Source organism: Pongo pygmaeus, chromosome 1 (assembly GCF_028885625.2).
Source record: "Pongo pygmaeus isolate AG05252 chromosome 1, NHGRI_mPonPyg2-v2.0_pri, whole genome shotgun sequence".
NCBI classification, from domain to species: Eukaryota; Metazoa; Chordata; class Mammalia; order Primates; family Hominidae; genus Pongo; species Pongo pygmaeus.
Genome location: NC_072373.2, coordinates 99,059,934 through 99,075,868, shown reverse-complemented (window position 1 = coordinate 99,075,868; position 15,935 = coordinate 99,059,934).

The following is a 15,935-nucleotide window of genomic DNA, read 5'->3' as shown; positions in this document are numbered from 1 at the left end:
CCAGGCTGGTCTCAAACTCCTGACCTCAGGTGATCCACCCGTGTCAGCTTCCCAGAGTGCTGGGATTACAGGTGTGAGCCGCCGCCCCTGTCCAGCTCGTGCTCTTTAGTGGGTGCCCGGATGTGTGTGGATTTATGTGTCTGGGCATGTGTGTGTTCCTGTATACCTGCGTGTTGCTCGTGCATGTGCCTGCATGAGTGCGTATCTGTGCCTGTGTGTGAATTTCCACCTGTGTGAATGTGCCTGTGAGTGTGCTTGTGTGTATTTGTGTGTCTGTGTGTGCACCTCTGTATGTGCCTGCCAGAGTATCTACGCCTGTGTGTGTGTGTGTGTGTGTGTGTGCGCGCCTCTGTGAGTATGTGCCTGCCAGAGTATCTACGCCTGTGTGGACATGTGCATAAGTGCTTGTGTATGTGTAGTGTGTGGCTATGTGACTGTGTGTGCTTGTGTAAGCCTGCGCACGTATGTGTTCCTGTGTCTCCAAATGCTCATCTTTGTATTTGGACCTGTCTCTTGGCATTTAGGGGCACATGGGACTGTGGGCCCATCGGCCAGGGTCACTTCTTCCCTAAGATTGCCCTCTTATTCCGGATATTCATACTCTTTGGATAAAAGCTCTGGGGTGAAGTTTTTATTGGCTAGGAAAAAGAATAAAGTCTGGGCTTGAGATTGCAAGTAGAATACAGGGTTTCCAAACCAGAGTGGAGGGAAGGGGAGCAAAACTGGGCCTTGGTGCATTGGGTGTCTTCCTGGCTCCCATCAGTGAGGGATCATGTGCCCATCAAGGAAGACTCCCCGTGGCCGCCCAGGGCAAGGGTCTTCTCTTATCCCCAGCGCCACTCAACCCCTCTTTGCTCCATCCTGCGTCTATTATCCCCACCATTGTGCCATCAGCCTGCCAGGCATCAAAGAGAGTCTTGTATGTGCAGCTGCCCCACGGGGGAGGCCCCAAAGCCTGCTTCCTTGTCTTTGCCAGCTTCCTCCTGTCCTGGCTACCTCCACTCACCCTGCCTTCACCCTTCCCTCTGGCCCTCCCCTCTTCCTCCTCCTGAGGTCTCCATCTCCTGCCTCCTCTCTTATTCGCCGGCTTCTTGGCTTGGGGTAGTCCGCCACCCAAGATCTGAAAGAAAAAGAAACCTTATCCCCACCTTCTCATCAAAAATTATTGAGTCATTAACTTAAAAAAAAAAGGCTGTTATTTTGTTTGTTGTGGTCTGTCATTGACTACCTCTTTCATGCTCCTGAGCTCTGACCTGGCTGGTCTCTGCAGCAACTCCATGGCACCCCTTACCTCTGCCTGTGGTTTTCTCCCTGAACTCTTGCTCTATAGCCAGCAAGGTGGTTGGGGAAGTTGTCCTAATCTGGGCTACAGAAGGAGGCAGTAAAGGTAGAGGGGCGATTCTCCTGCCTCAGCCTCCCGAGTAGCTGGGACTACAGGTGCCCACCACCACACCTGGCTCATTTTTGTATTTTTAGTAGAGATGGGGTTTCACCATGTTGGACAGGCTGGTCTCGAACTCCTGACCTCAAGTGATCCACCCACCTCAGCCTCCCAAAGTGCTGGGATTACAGGCCTGAGACACCGTGCCTGGCTGACCTGGATAATTTTTAAATTTTTTTTGTAGTGATGGGGGTCTCACTATGTTGCCCAGGCTGGTCTCAGGCTCTTGGGCTCAAGTGATCTGCTTTGGTCTCCCAAAGTTAATTTTGGATTTTTAAAAAAATAATAAGTACTGCTTTTGTAACTAAAAGCTCAAATACATATATTAAAAGAAAAACGATACGGAAGATGAAAGGAAGGATGGAAGGTCACATGCAGCGCAGGTGAGGGCCACAGTGAGGGCCCATGCTGGGGAGAAGGACTGGCCCTGGTCGTTTTTGAGCTACAGCTCTCCCACCCAGCTGCCTGTCCTTTACTCTGGAGCATCTCTTTTGAGCCAGATATGGTAGACAAAGTGGTGAACAGGGCAAAGTTGCTACCTTCATGGAGATGACTTTTTAGGGGAGATAACTGATAATCATGCAAATATACAAATAAATAAAATCACTTCAGATAAGTGCTATGAAGGAGTAGGGTAATGTAGGGGTGACGCAGCATTAGGTGGGGTTGCTTGGTATGTATGGGTACAGAATTATATGCAAACAAACAGTATAAAAGAACTAAAACAAACAAACCAAAAAGCACAAACGTGCAAAATGCCTGTAAGGCATAAAGGTAGCAGCCTGTGGAGGTCTGAGGCAGGACTGGCTGGAGAGGTTGGGGTTTTCACCAGCTAAGTAGAGTTTCAGAGCCCTGTTCTGCTCATTTCTCCTTATATTAACAGACCAACTCCATACCCTCAGGGGTGTGTAGGAGATGTGAAGGGAGTAGCGTTTACTGAGAACCTGCTACTGGAGGTGACTGGCGCCATGCCGGGCCCTACACACTAACAATTAGCTCAGGTTCTGCCCATGGCACAGCTGGAGAGGTTAAATGCCTTTTTCTTTTTCTTTCTTTTTTTTTTTTTTTGAGACAGAGTCTCCCTCTGTCGCCAGGCTGGAGTGCAGTGGCGTGATCTCCGTTCACTGCAACCTCTGCCTCCCAGGTTCCAGCGATTCTCCTGCCTCAACCTTCTGAGTAGCTGGGACTACAGGTGCATGCTACCACGCCCAGCTAATTTTTGTACTTTTTAGTAGAGATGGGGTTTCACCATATGGCCAGGCTGGTCTCAAACTCCTGACCTCGTGATCTGCCCGCCTTGGCCACCCAAAGTGCTGGGATTACAGGCGTGAGCCACCGTGTCCGGCCTGTAAATGCCTCCTTCTTCATCTTACATTCAGGAAACAGAGCTTTCCCAATTCACTCCGTTGCCCACACTTAATGCACTGTTTCTGAATGACAGTGAGTTCAAAGCCTGCTGCTCAGGATGATAACATGGCTCAGAGAAGAGAAATAATTTTTGTTTTTTGAGACGGAGCCTCACTCTGTCGCCCAGGCTAGAGTGCAGTGGCAAGATCTTGGCTCACTGCATGTTCCATGTCCTAGGTTCACGCCATCCTCCTGCCTCAGCCTCTTGAGTAGCTGGGACTACAGGTGCCCGCCACCACGCCCGGCTAATTTTTCATATTTTTAGTAGAGACGGAGTTTCACCGTGTTAGCCAGGATGGTCTCGATCTCCTGACCTCGTGATCTGCCTGCCTCGGCCTCCCAAAGTGCTGGGATTACAGGCGTGAGCCACCACGCCCAGCTGAAATAATTTTTTTTAACGCCCTCTGCCAGGGCTGTCTATAAAAAGCATGATTTGAGAACCACTTGGAGGACTTTCTCCCCACTACCAATCCACTCAGAAATATCCTCCCTTTGGCCTGCCATTGATGCTTGAAACTTCACCAATAGCAGTTTATTTCTTTGTGTTACTACCAGATGGCCTCTTCTCACCTCCTAGCTACAGTGAATGTCTCTGCAGTGGTAACCCTTTAAGCTCCTAGTACTGCAGCGCCACTCAGTTTTATCAGAAGCATGCGTCCCAGTGGGCAGCACTGGAGAGTGGCTGGGGGCCTAATCATATCCAGGGAGATGCTAAAGTTGGGGACAGAAGGTGTTTAAAAAGCAAATGTTATCGTCTTGACTACTTTACCTCTATCGCTTAAAGAGAAGGAATAATAAACAGTGAGGTGGCTCACACCTGTAATTCTAGCACTTTGGGAGGCTGAGGCAGGTGGATCCCTTGAGCTCAGGAGTTCAAGACCAGCCTGGGCAACATAGTGAAACACTTTCTCTACAAAAATTACAAAAATGAGCCAGGTGTGGTGGTGTGCACCTGCAGTCTCAGTTACTCGGGAGGCTAAGGAGAAGGATCACTTGAGCCTGGGAGGTGGAGGCTGCAGCAAGCTGTGATCATGCCACTGCACTCCAGCCTGGGCGACAGAGGAGGCTCCATCTAAAAAAAAAAAAAAAAAAAAAAATTGTAAGCCATTTTATTTCAGTTATGCCTCCTAGCCTCCCTCCACCATGAATTTTTTGAAACATTGCTTTAATGTTTCAGAATATATCTCTTTAAAATAGGAATTCTGAATTGGGTATGGTGGCTCACTCCTGTAATCCCAGCACTTTGAAAGGCTGAGGCAAGAGGATTGCTTGAGCCAGGGAGTTCAAGACCAGCCTGAGCAACATAGGGAGACCCTGTATCTATGAAAAAAAAAAAAAAATTACCTGTGGTCCCAGCTATTCAGGAGGCTGAGGTGGGAGGATCACTCAAGCCCAGGAGTTTGAGTCCAGGCTGGACAACATAGCAAGACCCTCATCTCTTTAAAAAAAAAAAAAAAAGGAAAGGAAACGAAAAAGAAGGGTCTGACTAGGACAGAAATTATGTATCTTGTTACACATTTAATGCACAAGAAGAAAAGATGAGGTGGGTTTGAAAACCAATTATGCAGACTAGAAGAGGTAGCAGCAACTTTGGTTACAAGGACACAGGTGACGCTTGCCATCACCAACACCCTCTCTACGGCCTTTCTCCTATGCCAAGCCTGGCTCCAGAAGAACTGAGACAAGAGCCATAAAATGGCTTTCATGCAATAATCTCCACCTTTACGAGGCCCACTTGGCTAGCACCCATTCATTTAAGAGTCCCGAGAAGAAAGAATTACATCAGTCTTGGTTAATGGCCCAAATTAAGCCATCAAACCCCTAATAAAGCTTCTATTTTGAACATGTTACAATACTTGAAATAAAATTTCCAAAGGAAAATAAAAGCCCTTCCATTTGGGGGCGGGAAGGATCTTTGGTCCCTGGGGTCATATCCCTGAGTCACAGTTTCTCTACTAAGGCTCAGGACAGGCAGAAACAAATCCCCTTCTTTGGGGAGCCCAGGCCTCCACTTTCTCACCTCAGCACCTGAATGCTGCCTGAGAAGAAGGTAGGGGATCCTTCTCCCAGTGTCCCAGAAGGACAGGAGGCCAGAGACTTTGGGAGACATGGCCTCAGGTCTACATGGAATCGGGAGGAGGCCCGGGCAAGGGCTTCACTGCCCATCCTGGATCTGCTGTCTCTTTTACATCATATCCACCAAGCTGGTTTCCTTTACAATCTCCCCAGGGTCACGTCCATGTGCAGGAATGCTAAAGGTGCTATGTGGGATATGGGAGCCCCAGATTTCCTTTCTCACCTTTTCAAAAGGTGCTCAGAAACCAAAGTTTAAAAAGGCTTAAACGGAAAATAATAGCTGTTCCTAATATACAGTGATCTTTAACAAATCAATTGGAAAAAGATAAATTACACAAAGAAAAACATTCCAAGGATATGAAAATACAATATAAATGGCTAATAACCATAAGAAAACATACCCAGTCTCATTAACCATTAGAGAAATGCTGGTTAAAGCAACAAAAAGATATGATTTTCAAAAGACTGATAGTATTCAGGATCAGAAGGAGTGTGGGGAAAAGAGCCACTGGCGTATTCTATTGGCAAGACTATAAAATGGTGGAACATTTTTAGAAGGAAATTTAGCAACATCTAGCAACATTTTAAATGGAAATCCACTTCTAGTGATCTACCTTATGGAAATCAATAAGTACATAAATATATAAATATAGTATGTTCATTGCAACAATGTTCTTAATAGTGAGAGGCTGGAAACAACCAATAGGAGAATGGTGAAATATATTATGGAACATCCATAGTATGAAACACCAAGCACAGGAGAAAGGCCGTAGAGAGGGTGTTGGTGATGGCAAGCGTCACCTGTGTCCTTGTAACCAAAGTTGCTGCTACCTCTTCTAGTCTGCGTAATTGGTTTTCAAACCCACCTCATCTTTTCTTCCTGTGCATTAAATGTGTAACAAGATACATAATTTCTGTTCTAGTCAGACCCTTCTTTTTCGTTTCCTTTCCTTTTTTTTTTTTTTTAAAGAGATGAGGGTCTTGCTATGTTGTCCAGCCTGGACTCAAACTCCTGGGCTTGAGTGATCCTCCCACCTCAGCCTCCTGAATAGCTGGGACCACAGGTAATGTGTAGTTTTCTATATACCAACACAGAAGGATATCAGTAAATACGGTGGAGGGGTGGGGGAAACCAGAAAGTATAATCTCATTTTATTTTATTTTTATTTTTATTTTTTGAGACAAGAGTCCCGCTCTGTCACCCAGGCTGGAGTGCAGTGGTGCCATCTTGGCTCACTGCAACCTCCACCTCCCGGGTTCAAACAATTCTCCTGCCTCAGCCTCCCAAGTAGCTGAGATTATAGGCGTGTACCACCAAGCCCAGCTAATTTTTTTGTATTTTTAGTAGAGACGGGGTTTCGCCATGTTGGCCAGGCTGGTCTTGATCTGCCTGCCTCAGCCTCTCAAAGTACTGGGATTACAGGCGTGAGCCACTGTGTCCAGCCTCATTTTAATTAAAACTATATAAAAATTAAGCTATATAGTTTTAACTAGTTAAATTTATATTTATTTATTTATTCATCCATCTATATGTTCATAGAAAAGGATTTGGCTTATGATTGACGCCAGTATTTTGGGAGGCTGAGGCAGGCAGATTGCTTGAGCCCAGGGGTTTGTGACCAGCCTGGGCAACATAATGAGATTCTGTGTCTACAAAAAATTAAAACAGTTTAGACCTGGCAGGCTCCTGTAGTCCTAGCTACTTCGGGGGCGGGGAATGTGTGCTGAGGTTGGAAGATTGTTTAAGCCCTGGAGGTCGAGGCTGCAGTGAGCTGTGATTGCACCACTGCACTCTAGTCTGGGTGGCAGAGTGAGACGCTGTCTCAAAAAAAAAAAAAAAAGGCCGGGCGTGGTGGCTCACTCCTGTAATCCCAGGACTTGGGGAGGCCGAGGTGGGCGGATCACGAGGTCAGGAGATTGAGACCATCCTGGGTAACACGGTGAAACCCCGTCTCTACTAAAAATACAAAAAAAAAAAAAAAAAAAAAATTAGCCGGGCGTGGTGGCAGGCGCCTGTAGTCCCAGCTTCTTGGCAGGCTGAGGCAGGAGAATGGCATGAACCCAGGAGGTGCAGTGATCCGAGATCGCGCCACTGCACTCCAGCCTGGACGACAGAGCAAGACTCTGTCTAAAAAAAAAAAAAAAAAAAAAAACCTAAAGAAAAGGATTTGTAGAGATAAAGCTTCCCTTATCATGCCAAATGTAGCTAACAGTGGTTACCTCAAGAACTGGATTACAGGGAGCAATTTTTATTTTTCACATTATGTATCAATCATATTTTTAAAATTTTATATTAAGTTTGAAATACATGTGTAAACAATTGAAACAGTGAAAGAATACAGTAACATTTTTGCCTATAAGATGGGCAAAAAATTTAAAGGTTAAAATCTTGTATTGGTGAGACTATGAGGCAAAGGGACCACTCATTTAGGACTAATGAGAGTGTCAATTGGTGCCTTACTAACAAAAAATTTGTCAATACCTCACAAAAGTTAAACTGTGCGTACTGTTTTACCTAGGAATTCCACTTCAAGGATGCAATCCCATGGAAATACCTGCACAAGTAGGCAAGAAACAGGTACAGGTTGAGGCAGTGGCTCACGCCTGTTAATCCCAGTACTTTGGGAGGCCGAGGCAGGTGGATCACCTGAGGTCAAGAGTTCGAGACCAGCCTGGCCAACATAGCAAAACCCTGTCTCTACTAAAAGTATAAAAATTAGCCTGGTGTGGTGGCACACACCTGCAATCCCAGCTACTCGGGAGGCTGAGGCAGGAGAATCACTTGAACCTGGGAGGTGGAGGTTGCAGCGAGCCAAAATTGCGCCACTGCATTCCAGCCTGGGGCAACAGAGGGAGACTCTGTCTAAAAAAAAAATAATAAAAAATAAAAAATAAAAAAGATATAGGTACAGGTTGAGCATCCTTAATCTGAAAATCTGAAATCCAAAATGCTCCAAAATCTGAAATGTTTTGAGCACCAGTGTGACACCACAGGTAGCAAATTGCATGCCTGACCTCACGTGTTGGGTCACAGTCAAGACTTTGTTTCATGTACAAATTATTTAAAATATTGTATAACGTTACCTTCAGGCTATGTGTATAAGGTGTTTATGAAACACAAATAAATTTGCATTTAGACTTGGGTCTCATCCCCAAGATATCTTAATATATATATATGTATTCCAAAATCTGAAAAAAATCTGAAGTCTGGAACACTTCTGGTCCCAAGCAGTTTGGATAAGGGATACCCAAACCGTAACAATAAAAATAACAACAGCTGTCATTTATTAAATACATGGTACTGTTTGAAGCACTTAGGGATAAAGAAAGATAAATGAACCACATCCACCTCATATAAAAGCTTTCCATGTGCCAGGTACTTCTCTGAGCTCTTTGCATGTTCTGCCTTTACTTACACAGGGTTTACAACATCCCTATGAAGTGGGTATTTTCATTACGTCCAATTTACAGATAAAGAAGTTACAGCATAGAAAGAGGAAGCAACTCATGCAAAGTTACACAGCTAGTGAGTAGCAGAGCCCAGGATCTGAAGCCAGGCAGTAGCTTCAGGCTCTGGCCTGGGACCTCTATGCACATAAGTTCACAGCCCCTTCAGACAGAATGCTTTTGTGTTTTGTTGCTTGGGTGGCTGGCCAGCACATTCAGCCCTTTCTATATTAGGTGGGAGGCAAAAGGCCAGATACTCACCTTCCCAGGACTTAGGCCTCCTTGTTGCTAGGAGCAAGCATGTGACTTGGTCTTGGACACAGCCAGGTGTGCCCACCGGGGACTCCGACACAAGGAAGTAGGGAGTGGGTTCTGGTTGCTGCAGGGAAGGCTGGTGTGCAGGTGGGTCACCATGCTGCAGAAGCTCCCAGGGTCGAGCGCAGCTGGTGGTGCCATGGCAGCACATAGAATTTGAGGGGCAGAGGCAGTGTCCTTTGATTGGGATCTAGGACAAGAAAGGGCTCTCTGGCTGCAACCACTTCTGCCACTGGGGCCTTATGGTTGAGCAGATCCAGTGATGCTTGGTGAGTTGGGGTGACCCATGGGATGAGGCAGGCAAGAGCCAGAAGGAGAGTCCCCAGGGTGACCCCCCCAAAGGATTGAACCCAGCCCACTTCAGCAAAGAACAGTTCTCTTGAAAAACAGCCTCTTCTGAGCTCCTGGGTCCCAAGAGAAACCAAACATGAGAGGATGGGACACCAGGTGGCCTTTGACTCAAGCCTCCTTATGAACTGGGGATTACCTGATCCACCTAGCTAGCCCAGGAACCAAGCCCAGGAGCTCCTCATCCTTAAGTAGAACTGGGTTGAGCCTGAAAAGAACCCTGAGAGTGAAGCTGCCAACAGCAGAGAGAAGCTGCGGAGTCTCCTGGCTAGCCCTGTCTTGCCAATACCCTCTCCCCTCAGTCCGCCCTGAGAGCTTTAGAAGTTATACATGAAGACTACAGAGAAGAAAAACATTCTAGGCTGGGTTACGGGTGGCTGGCTCTCCACCATACACCATCATCAGCCAGAAGTGGTCTATTATTAAGAGATTAACAACAAGAATTTTAGAACCAGACTGTGTGTGTGAATTCCACTTCCACCAGTTACTAGCTTTATGAATCTGGGCAAGTAATTTAACCTCTCTGTACCTCGGTTTCCTCATCTCTAAAAGAGAGAAAATAAAATATCTACTCCCCTTATAGGGTGTTTTGAAAATTGCATGATGATATACATAAAGCTCTTCAAAGAGCACCCAGAACCTAACATATACTGTGTTGTTGTTGTTGCAGCAATACAACCCTTCTGAGAAAGTTCTAGAGAGCTGTTGAACAACAGTGTGAAATACTTAACACTACTGAGCTATACGCTTAAAAATGGTTAAGATGGTAAATTTAATGTTTTGTGTTTTTTTGTTTTGTTTTTTGAGTTTCGCTCTTGTTGCCCAGGCTGGGGTGCAATGGCGTGATCTTGGCTCACTGCAACCTCTGCCTCCCAGGTTCAAGCAATTATCCTGCATCAGCCTCCCAAGTAGCTGGGATTACAGGCTCGTGCCACCACACCTGGCTAATTTTTTGTATTTTTAGTAAAGGTGGGGTTTCACTATGTTGGCCAGGCTGGTCTTGGACTCCTGACCTCAGGTGATCCACCCACCTCGGCCTCCTAAAGTGCTGGGATTATAGGCATGAGCCACTGTGCCCGGCTGAAAATGTTAAGTTTTTAAACATAGAATTTTCTATTTACGATTTTCACTTTCAGGCTGGGTGTGGTGGCTCACTCCCGTAATCCCAGTGCTTTGGGATGCCAAGGCAGGGGGTCAGTTGAGGTCAGGAGTTTGAGACCAGCCTAGGCAACACAGAGAGACTGCATTTCTAAAAAAAAAAAAAAAAAAAATTAGCTAGGCATGGTGGGGCACACCTGTAGTCCTAGCTATTTGGGAGGCTGATGCATGGGATTCCTTGAGCTCAGGAGTTTGAGGTTACAGTGAGCTGATGGCGCCACTGCATGCCAGCCTGGGTGACAGAGCAAGACCCTGTCTCTGGAAGAAGAAAGGAAAGAAAATGAGTGGTCTTTTTATTAAATTGCAGATAATTAGAAATGCCTCTTTATTTAAAAAAAAATAATAAAGCCGTTTTGAAAGACAGCCTTCGAAGTTACTGTCATTGCATTGGCCACGTTGCCTTGGAGGAGACGCAGCCTGAGGGTCTTCCCTGACTCAAGAGCAGGGCCCATGCTTTGCTGGGTGGACAGACTTGGATAGAACAAAATCAAAGGGCTGGTGAAAGGGGGTTTGGGAAGAAGGCCTGTGAATGGACCTCACAGGAAGAGCCCAGAATGCAAGAACATTTGGGTCTAGTGTAGCCATTCAACCAGCAGGCCGTCTCCCTGGAGGATGCTCGTGATGATGGAGGGTGAGGCGAACCTGTTCTGTGGATGTCATTGTTTTCTCACTAGATATTCCATGAACAAAGAGGTTGTGGTGGCCAGAGCAGAGGCTGCACGTGGCCTTGCCAGCATGGACCTCCTCCTTCTGAGTCAGACCCAGTTGGAGCCACTGCTGAAGACACAGAAGCTACCACAACAGTCCACCACCTGGGGAAGGGTTGTTTCCACTACTCTCTGCCAACATGGAGGGAGCAGAAATGCATTCTCTTTAGAAGGCAGTTTCATATTTCTAGGTTTGGATTTGCTTTCTCTGACCCGATACTGCCACCACTACCATCTATAGACATCCTGGGTGTCTCATACACTATTGCAGTGCCCCACACTGAGTTACCACTTCTGACAAAGGGTCTCACTGTACAGTGAAAGACGGGTAATGATACCCAGTGTGTGATGAGTCCTGCAAGTGTTAACCCATCTTCACGGCAAACACATAGAGCTAGGCACTATTATTAGCTCCATTTTACAGATAAGGAAACTAAGTCACAGAGAAGTTTCATAAATTGCCTGAAGTCAATTGTGAGTAGTGAGGTCCATATTTGAACCCAGACACTATGGCTCAGAGTCCATGCTGTGAACCCACGGGAGTCATGGATCTTACCATGTGCCTCGTCCCTCAGAAGCAGCTGGCCTTAGGGGAGACTCAATTATGGCAAAACCTTCTGAGGTTGGGGTGCTGGCCACAGAATGCAGTTTATGCCCTGAACCTGCAACCATTCTGCAGCAGCATTTCTCTCTCAGCCGGAATTCATGATGGACCCAGGATCAGAGAGGTAGAAGTGGAAGTGGGGCCTCTCGCTATTGCACCTGATGACCCATTCACATTTTCACGCGCAGTCCCATGATGCCGAGCTCTGCTAGGTGGGAGCTTTGATGCCCCACAGAGATTTTCTTCCGCAAAAATAAGCACTGAACTGGAACCTGAAACAGCTACCTTGCTCTTCTGGGCTCCTTATGCCACCGAGTGAACAGGCAGAAAAGGAGGAGAAGATGTGAGCTGTGGTGATCAATCTTGACATCTTGATGATTTACAGGAAAAAGAGTTGCTGTTACACAGCAGGGCCAGGGAGGAGGATGGGTGGAACCCTGAGCAGCCCCCAGGAATATCTTGTACCATCATGTCCAATAGTTAAGGTTAACAGAAGATGAAAGCATGAGATAACCAAGACTTCAGGTCCTCTAGGAGCAAAGGTTTAGGTCACTCCACGAGGAAAGAACCCCAACCATCTTCAGTCCTGGCTGTATTAACACAGTGGTTAAGAGGTTGAGCTCTGGTACCAGACTGGCTGGGGTTCAAATCTGTGTGCTAACACTGCTGGCTGTGTGCCTTTCCTTACGTTAGTTTGCACATCTATAAAATCGAGATGACAATAATTAATATCTCAAATGGTAATTTTGAGAATTAAATGAGTTAATACTTGTAAAGCACTTAGGACAAGTTCTGGCATGTAATAAACACTCTATAAATGTTACCTATTATTAAGTCAAAGGAGTGAGAAGTAAAAGGGAACCAAGTCATAAATACTAGCTACAGCCTCAGGATCAGTTGGGAAAATGAGACTAGGACACACAAAACCCTGTACAGAAATGTTTATGCCAGTTTTATTTGTAATAGCCAAAAACTGGAAAGAAAAACCCCAGATACCCTTCAATGTGTGAATGATTAAATGAACTAGTAAGTCCAGGGCATGGTGTATTACTCACCAATAAAAGCGAATGAATGATTGATACATGCAGTGACCTGGCTGAATCTTCAGAGAATCATGCTGAGTGAAGAAACCTAATCAAGAGGTTTCATACTGTATGATTCCTTCTAAAGAACTTTTTTTTTTTTTTTTGAGACAGTCTTCCTCTGTTGTCCAGGCTGGAGTGCAGTGGCATGATCATGGCTCACTGCAGCTTCAACCTCCAGGGCTCAAGGGATCTTCCTGCCTCAGCCTTCCAAGTAGCTGGGACCACAGGTGAGTGCCGCCACACTCAGCTAATGTTTTTAAAAATTTTTTTGTAGAGATGGTGGCTGGGCACAGTGGCTCACGCCTGTAATCCCAGCACTTTGGGAGGCTGAGGCGGCAAATAACATAAGGTCAGGAGTTCGAGACCAGCCTGGCCAACATGGCGAAACCCCATCTCTACTAAAAATACAAAAATTATCCAGGTGTGGTGGTACATGCCTGTAATCCCAGCTACTCAGGAGGCTGAGGCAGGAGAATCGCTTGAACCCAGGATTTGGAGGTTGCAGGGAGCGGAGATCACGCCACTGCACTCCAGCCTGAGTGACAGAGTGAGACCGTGTCTCAAAAAAAAATTTTTTTTTGTAGAGTTGGGGTTTCGCTATGTTGCCCAAGCTGGTCTCAAACTCCTGGGCGCAAGTGATCCTCCTACTTCAGCCTCCCAAAGTGCTGGGATGACATACGTGAGCCACCACGCCCAGCCTATAGAACAGGGGTCCCTAACCCTCGGGATGCAGACTACTACTGGCTGTGGCCTGTTAGGAACCAGACTGCACAGCAGGATGTGGCCTCAGGCGACCTTTACAGCCTGAGCTCTGCCTCCTCTCAGATCAGCAGCCACATGAGATTCTCATAGGAGCTCAAACCCTATTGTGAACTGTGCACACTCCTTATGAGAGTATTGTACACTCCTTATGAGAATCTAATGCCTGATGATCTGAGGTGGAACAGTTTCATCCCAAAACCACACCCCATCCCCCGCATCTGTGAAAAAACTGTCTTCCATGAAACCCATCCCTGGTGCCAAAAAGGTTGGGGACCATTGCTATAGGACATTTTTGAAATGATAACATTATAAAGATGGAGAACAGACTGGTTGCCAGGAGTTAAGGGGGTGTGGGGTTGGGAAGGAAGTGCACGTGGCTGTAAAAGGGATCCTTGTGGTGACGGAAATGTTCTGTATCTTGACTGTGTCAATGTCAGTATCCTGGTTGTGATAACGTACTATAGTTTTGCAAGATGTTATCAATTGAGAGAAACTGTGTAAAGGGCAATCTTTCTGTTATTTCTTACAACTTCATGGGAACCTACAATTATCTCAAAATACAAAGTTTAATTTAAAAAATGAGAACAGTAATTTATTTATTTATTTATTTATTTTTTCCTCTCGAGACGGAGTCTCGAGATCAGCCTGGGTGTGATCTAGGCTCATTGCAACCTCCACCTCGGGGTTCAAGCAATTCTCCTGGCTCAACCTCCCAAGTAGCTGGGATTACAAGTGCCCGCCACCACGCCATTTAATTTTTTTGTATTTTTGGTAGAGACGGGGTTTCACCATGTTGGCCAGGCTGGTCTCAAACTCCTGAGCTCAGGTGATCCACCAGCGTTGGCCTCCCAAAGTGGTGGGATTACAGGCATGGCCCACCACACCCAGCTGAGAACAGGAATTTCTACCTATATTTCCTTCCTTACTGTGTTGTGTGTGTTTGTATGTGTATGTGTTTAATTTGTAGCATTTGCCAGTTTCTGTGGTGTAAATACTCCCACTACAGCTGTTTTCAAGCTAACATTGTGATATCACAAAAAATGGAATTGTGAAGGCACAATCAAGATTAACAAGCCAGTTTAGACCAAGACAATTTTTCTGCCCTATTAGTTGGGCACAAGTTAGAAAGGTTGATAGTATCTCATGTTGGAAAGGTGAGAGAGAAGAACCCTCATGCATTATTAATGGCATATGCATTGAAGTGCCCTTGTTTGAGGGCAATGCTGTTAGTAACTTTTAAAATATGAGATGTCATACTTTTTGACTGAAAATTCAACTCTTATAGGATTCTATTTTATAGTACTTAGGTGCATAAATATACAAAAATAACTGTCATTGCAGCATTATTTGTAATAGTGGAAACAGAAAACTTTTCATTAATAAGAGAATGGTTAGGCCATCCAGTGGCCCACACCTGTAATCCCAACATTTTGGGAATCCAAGGCAGGAGGATCGCTTTAGCCTAGGAGTTGGAGACCAGCATGGGCAACATAACAAGACCTTGTCTCTACTAAAAAAAAAATAATAATAATTAGTCTGGCATGGTGGCACACCTGTACTCCCAGCTACTTGGGAGGCTGGGGCAAGGAGGATCGCTTGAGCCCAGGAGGTTGAGGCTGCAGTGAACTGTGATCACACCACTGCACACCAGCCTGGGTGACAGAGCAAAACTCTGTCTCAAAAAAAAAAAAAAAAAAAAAAAGCACTTGGGAGGTCAAGGGAGGCGGATTGCCTGAGCTCAGGAATTTGAGACTAGCCTGTGAAAAATGGTGAGACTCCATGTCTACAAAACATATAAAAATTAGCTGGGTGGTGGGCGCCTGTAGTCCCAGCAACTGGGGAGGCTGATGTGGGAGGATGGCTTGAACCTCTGGGAGGCGGAGATTGCAGTGAGCCGTGACCCACCACTGCACTGCAGCACGGCCAACAGAGCCAGACCCTGTCTCAAAAATAAAATAAAATAGACCAGGCGCAGTGGCTCACACCTGTAATCCCAGCACTTTGGGAGGCCAAGGTGGGCGGATCACCTGAATCAGGAGTTTGAGACCAGCCTGATCAACATGGAGAAACCCCGTCTCTACTAAAAAATACAAAATTAGCGCCGGGCGTGGTGGCGCATGCCTGTAATCCCAGCTACTCAGGAGGCCGAGGCAGGAGAATTGCTTGAACCTGGGAGGCGAAGGTTGCAATGAGCCGAGATCGCGCCATTGCATTCCAGCCTGAGCAACAAGAGCGAAACTCCATCTCAAAAATAAATAAATAAATAAATGAATAAATAAATAAAATAAAATAAATAAAAATTAGCCAGGCATGGTGATGCGAGCCTGTGGTCCCAGCTACTCAGTAGGCTGAGGCAGAAGGATCACTTCAGCCCGGGAGGTTGAGGCTGCAGTGAGCCATGGATTGCACCACTACACTCCAGCCTGGGTGACAGAGTGAGACCCTGTCTCAAAAAGAAAAAAAAAATGATTAAATAGTTCATAATATATCTGTGCTGTGGAATATTGTGAAGCAATTACAACAAGTTAAGTAGACTATACAGGGAAGGAGGGCCAAGACACTTGAGAGCAAAAAGCAGGCTGCCA